We start from the raw sequence: 9,881 nt of genomic DNA on the forward strand, positions 1-9,881 counted from the left end.
GATAAGTCCTGTATTGAACAGCGAATGGCGAAACATCACTGCACAGCTGCATTTCCTTTCGCCTTAAAGTTCACACTGCCGACAAGCTCTGAAACATACTTTTCCATGGAAAATGTGTTCAGCAGCTGAGCACATTTCCATGAACGCTTTTCAAATGCGTGGAAGTGTATTTGGCAGTGTTGGGACGTCATCCCTGAACAATTCGGGTAATATAATCGTACATGAGAAAATTGCTAGTGTTGTACTGAACAGTCCTCATGTAAGAGCATGTTATTTTCCTGATAAATCGTCTATCTCTTGCGTTTATTATATCTGTCCTTGTTGTGTCGCAGTTAAATTGCGCCAGGTAGACATAAAGTAGTGATTTCTAAATCAGTATCCCCACATCCCCAGTATTCTTTTGAATGCCTGTTTCATTAATGCGACGCTCCAGCAAGCGAAAGTGGCCATTTAACATGAATGCGAGCACTGCGCATGTTGAATTAAGCCAATGGATCACCATTAGTCCCGCAGTTTTATAGGACAATTGAACGGCTATGTTCAGTTGCTGGCGCAATCTTTGTGCCTTTATAAACACTAACATCTTCGTTTTAAATAAATTGCATTTATGCAAAAATAATGGTCCCTATGTTTATGACGTTGGAGGCCTGAAAAGTTGTTATTCCTGACTGTTTTTGGCGCCTAAAACACGCTTACCCTTCCTTTGGATTGACAAATTGTACAACGGCGACGATGAATACGAGTATCGGCATCTACCATCCATTCGCGACACTTCAACAGGGGCTTCACCGCAGAGCTTCTGCTCGGCGCCGCTCAGATGGCGCCACCCGGTTCATGCTTCAGCGCTTTCGACGGTCGTAACCGCGCGCGTTTGTACGCCCCGCAATGCATTCACAGACGTCCACGTCGAGATTGGGTCCATTCAGTAATGGGAATACATGCATGCTTTTTTTTTCGGGGGGGGGGGGGGAAGAACTGTATAATTTGGGCCTAGTGATGTGAGACCCCCAGAGAAAGCAAGCGTGGCAGGGGGCAGCAGAAAGTTAGATCGGCAGGTGGGATCAAAAAGTTTTGCGGGGATGAATTGGTCGCACTTAGCGCAGGACCGGGATTATTGGAGATTAACGGGAGAGCCCTTTGCCCTGCAGTGGGCGTAGAAAGGCTGATGATGATGTGGGAGCGGTTCCTCATCAGCACATAAGGCATTACGCTGATCAGCTCAAAATCACGGGGTTTTGTACGATGGTGTTTCAGATTGACGCAAAGTACGAAACCGCCCTCGCTGTGCCTTGGAAGACGTCAGGTGGTTCTAAATAATCTGAAGCCTTAAATTACCGCCCTACTCGGATTGTCACTGCAGCCTCTGGAGGGGTCCAGGCAACAACGCACAACAGTTAACGCCGGATCAACGTTTTTTGGCACGTGCAGTGGACTTCTCGGCATAAATTAAAAATGAAAATAACTGTAGTCTTTAATCAAGTCACGGAGTGAATAAAACTTAAAATTAATCATCTGATTTGGCAAGCCTGCAAGGAAGCTGCCATTCCGAAGGCTGAACGCGGAGCCTTTGTTGCGGATTTCTAATCTGCCGCCAACATGGACGATGATGAGGATTTTAGAGACGATGAGAAAGAAGTGGCGGGTTTGCACGCACGCGGAATGCAGCAGGCACACGCACATGATATTGAATCGGATGAGCATTTCTTCCTTTTTTGCCGCCGATTCTCGCATCACCGGAGAAGACTGCTGGAGGCTCTCCTGCGGCGTCTTGGAATCAGGGTGTCGAACCGGAACCGGAACCGAATCGAAAACCGGAACCAAACCCGAATTTTTGCCCGGAACCGGAACTGAACCGGAACCGTATTTTTTCCGCCATTTTGGAACTGAACCCGAACCGGAACGAATTGAAGGAACCGTTCCGAACCGGTTCCGGGGCCTCAAAGCTGTGATTTATAGTTTTCCATCCCGGTACCCTACCTTGCATCCGAAGATACTTTTACCATTCGCCAGACGGCACCACGCAATATTTTGCATAGTCTGCAGTTCCCAAGGCCCATAAGGTTCTCATCTTATTACCCTAAATTTAATGTAAAGTCCGTATACACTATTAGTTTTCTTTAGGTATTGCCCATCTCCCCAAATTATCTTTTTGCATTTACAATAACTTAAGTTAGGACGCATATTCCGTGGCAACATATCATGGGGTATTCTTTATGGTTTCTATGTGCAGTGTGTTTAAAATCGTGTGACGTTTTCATGTTGTTAATTCGAATGCATCCGTGTGCGCTTGTGAAAGCCTTCAGGGACACCATCAACAATAAATCCGTATCTTCCACTTATTTTAGTTTGAGTGGGCACTTATATAAAAACAGCACTGAGACACAAACACTCACAGTTCTCTACGTCACCATCACTTTTTCTTGTACAGTGCCGTTGTGTCCTTTGGTTACTGCCCTAGGAGAACATGAGAATTGAAAAAAAATTGGGGCTTTCTCATTTTCACTTTTAAAGTAAATGCGATAGCATTTCGATGCATGGATTTAAGTCGATTAACGCGGATTCGCGGGTAGACTAGGGTGGTTTAGTGAGATGACTGAATGAACTAATGTGAATTAGTGGGACTGCGGTGTTGATTAATATGGATTAGAGGAATTAGCGGGTCAGTTAGGCGGATTAGAGGGTTGGACCTAACATGATAGATTTGGGGTCCTTGGCATTTGCAAATTTTGCAGCGTTCTCTTTCTCGCCCAATCAGGAAATTTAGTTACGCACAAAATAGCCGGAAAGTTATGTGTCGACCTCCTGAATGCTATAAAAGGCCTTTTTATGCACGTATTACGCTCTTATGTTATTTCTCGCGTAAGATTTACATCTCGCAATGAAGTTAAAAACTAATTGCCTAATGCATGTCTTATATTCACCAAAAGGTTCTCAAAATGTGTATATATAGGAGGTAAGACTAAGAAGCAACTAAACTGAAAGAAAAAAAAATGGAACGATCAACTGGTTTGATGCGAAAGACGCCCGATAGCATACTCCGATACCTTCTCTTTCTTCGTGCTACCGTTCTGCAGCCTTCCGCAGGTGTAGCATCTCAACCCACGAACACAGCTCCTTCCAAGCTGAGGAAGAGGCGATAGCACGTGCGCTTAGCCAAAGGGCCACCAAAAGTCTAATAACAGACTCTTATCAGGCGTGGCGCAACTTTGCCAACAGTCTATTGCATGGTACAACACTTCGAATGAACAAGCAGAGACCACCAACGAGACCAGCCAGGATTGTATGGGCACCAGCTCATACTGGCATCGCCGGCAGACAAGATCACCAACCTCGTGGCTGGACATTTGACCCGCTTAGCCAGCGCTGATGTAGCCGAGCCCGAGCGCATGTATCCACCAGGAAATTAATTAGCACTATAGGCTCTCCCGTAGAACGTATTCCTTCCCGCACAAACCGCTAGCGAATAACCAGGAAAGATTATTTCGTGCACTGCGGATTAACACCTTCCCACACATCACCAGTCTTCACCTCTTTGACGGGACACAATTCTCTCCATTTCGTCGCTTCCGTGGGGAGCCTGGGAACCTCACACACACAGTAGGCGGCTGCGACAAGTCCACCCTAGATCCATCCAACCTACACGTTTCCATAAAGATTTGGGAGAAAGCCTTGGCCAGCTCCGGACTGGAAGATCAGTTTCTCTTGATGAAAACGACTGTCGACTCTACCCCTCGAATGAGGACGCCTCTCTGAAACTTTTCCTCGATTTATTTAAAGTTCATTTTCCCTCTCTCTGCGAGGGATATTTACTGCTGCTTGTGACTTCACTCAGCTATTATCTTTCGTAGAGCCCAACCGCTCTCACCTGTCGCTGAAGTGCCATGTAGTAAGTTCCTATCTCCGGTGGTTCCCTATCTAATGCCATCCTGTACACGGCGTCCAATGAGTCATTAAAGCCGTTCTTTCTTTCTAACTGGTACGTTAGCATACGAAAGATGAGCAGAAGGAAATCGCTTTAAACGCCACCAGCCACGCTGGACAGTCGGATGTTGACGCCGACGCGGGACTGTTTTCGATTTCTAGCAGTGCTAATGATTTCGTGTTAAAGCTAAAGCGCCGTTGAAACAAGGGGTACATGAGAAGCGTAGCAGACCAATCAATTTATTTAAAGGCAAAATTATTTGCCTCATTGTGCGGAAACAGGGGTGCATGCGCGCGTGCGTGCCTAGACATTTGGTAGAACCAAAAAAGATGTTGGGCACTCAGGCTCTCCTGCGCGCCAAAAAGGCTTCCCGCTCGCCAGTAAACTACCTGCCTGCCTGGCTGCCTGCCATGCAGGCGATTTCTGCGAGGATCCGTGATTTCGGGACGAGGGGCGGCCCGCCACGAGACGCCCGGGCGGAGGGGGGAGGCGGCGGAGACGCAAAATACTGTACCATGGCGACACTCCAGGGTACAAAAAAATTTCTGCAGAAATTCAAACAATTATCTACTAATGCGTAGCATTCCTACGCCGCTTGTCCTCAGTGTGAGTTTCTACAGCCAATTTTTTGGTTTTTATAAATCCTGTCCGACCAATTCTCTCAATTGACGCTGCTATAATTACAAATATAATATTCGCGAAATATCCATTATTGTGGAAATGCAGGATGTAAACGGTTTCCCATTTTCCTTAATTGCTTAATATTTTTCTTATTTTATAGTTTTTCAAAATTTTGTTCGACCAATTATTTCTATTTGCGCCATTATAACGATTACATTTGTAACTCGCGAAATCTGCCTTATTGTGGAAATGCAGGGTGTTACACGGTTCGCCAGTTTCCGCAATTATTTTACATTTTTTTATTTTTTACATTTATAAATTTTGTTCGACTAATTATCTCCGTTTACCCTATATAACGATTACAGGTGGAAATTTCCAATAATCGTCATTATTGTGTAAATGCAGGGTGTCACACAGTTTGCCAGTTTCGGTTATTACTTTTTTTATTTTTTAGTTTTTCAGAAATTTTGTGCGACCAGTTATCTCCATTTACGCTATTATAGCGATTACAGGTGGAACTCCCGCGAAATCGGTATTTTTGTGGAAATGAAGGGGGTTACACGGTCCTTGCTGTGGGCAAAGAATGGTACGCGTTAAAACGATTGTGGACGGACGGGTCGTCTGCTTAGTAGGACGGGGCAATAGGCAGTCTGCAGGGAGGCTGCCCATTACCAGAAGATTCTGGCGAAGATGCATTGAGGGGGAGGCGTCGGAGGCACCAGTGTGCTGCCCACTGGTCAGGAGGCTACCTGTTTGCCTTCCAGAAGACTGTGGCGAGAACGCATTATTTGGAGACGATGTGCGGCCCGTCACTTGTCGGCGAAGGGAGTGGATCACATGGCTGCACAGCGGCTACGTAGAGCCATGCGTTAGAGCGCAGCCCTTAAGCACCCGCTCCTGTGGTTTCGCGTAGTCCCTCAGCGTTGGACTCGTTGTAACCGAGAGAAGGAAGACGCCACCGAAGATAGAGCTGGCAGGAAAACGGAGGTTGCAAGTATGACGAAAGTGTAAGGGGGAGGGCGTAATTCCGTGACCGTGCGAGACGTGCTTCCCAGTGGCGACCCCTTACGAGATAACGACAGAGTATGCCGCGCGCCGTCGTGCATTAGCTGATAACGCGACCACTTCCTGAGGCACAGCATCTATGCGCCGTCGTCGAGAAGACTACAGTTCGCGCTGCACTCAAATTTCGCATTAGCGAGTGTCGTAATCGCCCGTCATTTTCTTCCTCAAGAAAACAACTGCGGGGTATAAAACTGCAGTATTATGATCCAAGAATAAATTAAATTAAATTATAAAAATGAGAGAAACTAAATCAACAAAAATAAACTTGCGGCCATAAAAAGCACGGCTTTCAAATTCATACAAATACGCAGTCTTATGGGTCCGAGCGAATTTTTCATTTCGCTTCAGTTAATGTTGTAATCGTAGACCTACTATAGAAAACATTTTGCAGTACATTTTACAGTTAAAGGAACTCTTCAACACTTTAGATCAACGCTCTCACTCTTATCTTCGCATCTGGAAACACTGCAAAAGTTATAGCTATTGCCAGCACAGAGGAGCAGTGCGGGATTTGCTCGTCCCAGCAGATACGCCTTCCGTTTCTGCTTCGCTGTTGTGGTTTCATTTTAATGTCGCAACTTAAGGAAAGCCGGCAAATAGCCGCTACATCGCTGTAATGACGTCATTCCAGCGGTAGAAGAACGCCAAGACTGGGGAAGAAAGAAAAGTATTTCAAGCAAGTTTGTAAGTTATCTGACGGGGACAGAGCAGTACTTTTTGTCTGAGGGACTTCCCGACTCCCTGATCTAAGTACTGGATGTGTTGGTTGACTACTTTCTGAAAGCATTCAAGATTTCGAACAAAGCTGAAAAAATGTTGCAGGGTTACTTATTTTTGGCCAAAACAAAACACTTGCACAAAAAAACCTACATTATGGCTTCGTTTTTGACAAGGAAACCTGACAAGGAAACAAAACACTAGCACAAAAAATGAACAGAAAAAAACACGCTTGCTTTTTTTTTTCTCCGAACCCGTTCGAACCCGTTTGAACCGGTTCGAACCGGTTCGAACCGGAACAGAATGGTGCGCTGGAACTGAACCCGAACCGAACCCGAAAGGCCTGAACCCGAACCCGAACCGAACCAGAAAAAATACCGGTTCGACACCCTGCTTGGAATGCCACTAACCTTGCAGTGCTTTTGTCGTTTGGAGGCACACAGCTAGGTCACTGCCATGGGGATGTCTGTCAAGCCATTCATTCCTTCATTTCAGAGACAGCTCGTCTGCCTTGTTAAAATGATTCTGATCAGGCTCTCTCACTCCTCTTTCTCCTTCTATTTCTGTCTTCAACCTATAGTCTAAATTCTTTCTTCGACTGCACCTTTTTGCCTATTTGGTTTTTTAGTTAAAAAAATACACTCTTCTTGGCCAATCCCCCTGAGTGGGTATGCGCCACTTTATGGGCCACCACCACCACCACCACCACCACCACGAGTTCGGAACGCTGCGCTTGAACGACCGTGCACGGCTTTGCGTCGCCCTCTTCGAGGCGCGAATAAACCCTGAAGATCGGCTTTCCCGCCTCGTAGCATTGGTGCCGAAAACTCGGGAAGCAAGCCAGCGTTGCGGCGAGCCTTCTCCTGACGAGCTGGGTACGACTTTCTTCAGCTACGACCGGCATGGAACGTATCAAGAACAAGCGCGCGTCACGGCGGGCCATGAACACGAAGATTATCAGCGAGGTGGACCAGCTGCTGCAGTCTCAGCAGTTGGACCTTTCCGCCCTTCGTGTCATTCACGGACGTCTCCGAGCAAGCAGTTCAGCATTGTCTGCACTCAACGCCGAGCTCGAAGCCCACCTGACCGACGACCAAGCATCCGAGGACTACGCTTCTGTCATGGAGTACGAAGTCTCAGCGAACAGCGCCCTGGCGTTACTTGAGCATCATATGGACGTCCTGAAATCTTCTTCTACGTCCCAGACTTCTTCTTCATTGGATGGCGCCAGCGGGGACCGAAGAGCTGCGAATTCGGGCGCACAAGCTTCGCCTGCTACCCGTGAGTTTGGAGCACGTCTCCCGAAACTAGAACTGTTGCGCTTCGATGGAGCAGTAACGCGGTGGCAGCCTTTTTGGAATATGTTTTCACATTCCGTCCATGAGAACCCCAGGCTGTCCAACACCGACCGCTTCCACTACTTAGTTTCGCTTCTCGACGGAGCTGCTGCGGAAGCCGTTGCGGGCATTCAAATTACCGAGTCCTCGTACTCAGACGCCCTAGATGTCCTAAAAAATCGTTTTGGAAACGTAAAGCTGATTGAGCAAAAGCACTTAGAAAACCTGCGGATGCTCAGGCCTGTCGATTTATCTAGCAACGTGGCCGCTTTGAGGAAGCTGTACGACCACGTGCAAATGAACCGGTGAGGACTGGAAAGCTTGGGCGTTGGAATTTCTTCTTACGCGGCTATGCTGAATGAAGTGCTTTTAAAGGTGATACCTGGCGACATTATCGTCGATTACTTCAAACAGCAGAGCCTTGCTGCCAGCACCTCATCCACGAGCAGTCAGAGTTCTTCTGCCCAGGACGTAGAACATCTGCTGTCTTTCCTGCGAGTGGAAGTCGAGTGCAGGGAAAGAAGCTTACAGATCAGCAAGCCTCAACGAAGTGAGGAGGCTGACCGAGGGCCCAAGAAGCAGCTGTCTTTTCCGACCGCTGCCGTCCTGCACAACAGGGCACAGACTTCGTCTTGCTTCTTCTGATCCGCCAAAGATCACAGCACAGAAGAATGTCCGAGCGATATCCCTTTGGCCGACAAGCGAACCCGCCTAGCAAGTGACGGCCGATGCTTTAGATGCACGGCTAAGGGACATCTGGTACGGAGTTGCCGAAAGAAGGTCCGGTGTCGGACATGTAAGCGCCGCCACGCCACCACGATGTGCACCACTGACCCCGTTCGGAAACCGTCGGAATCGACTGTAGAAACACGACATGGAGCGATGCACGTCAACACGCGCAAATCAGCCATCCCGCGACTTTCCAGTGACGTCCTACTACAGACGTTCAGGGCGTGGATTATGACTTCGGCGCATTGCTGCTACATCCGTGGAATTTTTGACAATGGCAGCCAGCGGACTTTCATCCGACAAGACGTCGCCTCTGAGCTCAAGTTAGCTGCAATTGGCGAAGTCGATCTGGCGATCAGTGCTTTCGGCCGATCTGGAGGTGCCAAGAAGAAGTTTAAAGTTGTCAGAGCGACCCTCCGCAGTCAACATGACAGTACGTCTGCTGAGGTGGAAGCCATCGTCGTGCCTTTCATTTGTGAAGACGTAACTGAAGCACCGAAGGGCAACACGCTTCTGCAACGCCTGGTCGCCGAGGGGAAGCCACTGGCTGACACCATTGCTTTCCCAGGTATGGAGTGCAAGCAAGGAGCAAGCCTTCTCATTGGATCCGACCAGATCTGGAAGTTCACACCAAAAACGAGCAAAGTACAGTGGGAAGAAACGAATCCTGCTTTGGTCGCCGTCAGCACAAGCCTGAGATGGACCTTACAAGGACCGTTATCTCGGGAAGATAGCAATAGATGCAAAGGTACTAGCCTCGTGTGCGTTCTCCGCACGGACGCGCACGCGAATGAAGACTTCTCTTCTTCTCTTTGGCGGTTTCCGGAGGTATACGCAGTTGGCCTTATGAACACGCCGAACTTGCATCCCAGTGAACGATTCGGACGCAGATCCACCGACTCAGCTGTGTTTGAAAATGAACGTTATGAGGCACAACTCCCGCCGAAGTCCACACCGGTCTCCATGGACGACGATGGCAAGAATGCCCTTTCGAGAGCTCACAGAGTACCTCGACAACTTTCTTCAAACGAAGACGTGATAAGACTGCACGAAGGTGCTGTGAGGCAATGCCAGTGGGGTGACCTCGCAGAAAATATTGTGGAGGGAACGTGTGTTCCGGATCATGCCTTCTACTCGCCGCATCGTGAGGCCCTCCTAGAGGCGTCAAGAACCACTATCCTTCGTGACGCTTTTGACGCATTTTCAGACACTGTGAGAACGTCGTCCTTGAACGACGTCCTCGAAGGAGCATCATCCTTTAATAGTAACCATAAAATAGAACCGAATCTCAGCTCCACATCGGACAAAGAAAGATGTCCGGTACAACTGTCCGAAGATCATCACTATAACCACCCCATTTACAGCGGTCATCAGCGACTTCACCGTGGGGTCAGCGATACTCTCGTTGAAGGCCGCAATGTTTCCAAGGTAGTTCGCGGCCGAAAATCCGTGAAGACACAACTCGGACGTTGCGAAGTGGGCGCACTTTT

The sequence above is a fragment of the Haemaphysalis longicornis genome, unplaced genomic scaffold (genome assembly GCF_048455015.1).
Source record: "Haemaphysalis longicornis isolate Haplotype H1 unplaced genomic scaffold, Haemaphysalis longicornis Haplotype H1 scaffold_7, whole genome shotgun sequence".
Taxonomy (NCBI): domain Eukaryota; kingdom Metazoa; phylum Arthropoda; class Arachnida; order Ixodida; family Ixodidae; genus Haemaphysalis; species Haemaphysalis longicornis.